The sequence below is a fragment of the Penaeus monodon genome, chromosome 22 (assembly GCF_015228065.2).
Source record: "Penaeus monodon isolate SGIC_2016 chromosome 22, NSTDA_Pmon_1, whole genome shotgun sequence".
Taxonomy (NCBI): Eukaryota; Metazoa; Arthropoda; class Malacostraca; order Decapoda; family Penaeidae; genus Penaeus; species Penaeus monodon.
Genome location: NC_051407.1, coordinates 4,078,947 through 4,079,398, shown reverse-complemented (window position 1 = coordinate 4,079,398; position 452 = coordinate 4,078,947).

Here is a 452-nt window from a genome sequence, read left to right as displayed (position 1 = left end):
AAATTAATTAATTATCTTTATATACTTGCTATCATAGTGATAACCACAGACATTTACTCATATTTTTTTTACTGTAGATACACGCATCCCCATGCACTCGCACCAGTAGAAAAATCTGCAGGTGTCACGCATGGATAAATAAACGACCTTTCACGATAAGGCCACTATCTGGTCTACTGCATCGCAAAATAGTCTGCTTTCTCACCGTCTCCACAATTTCCTGTCGCAAAAATCTGAAGTACGCGGAAAATTTGTTTCTAGAGTAGTGATTAGGCGTTTTGATTGCAGGGTAAGATAATGAAGTCTATGGTTCACGACACTTCATTTTGGTAGATGAACATTAGATAAAAATATGGTGTAGAGAATATTTGTGTTGGTGTTAAATAAAAGGTATTATCTTATCATAGAGATTTCATTATGTGACACTTTTCAATTGAAAAAAGAGGGTTATC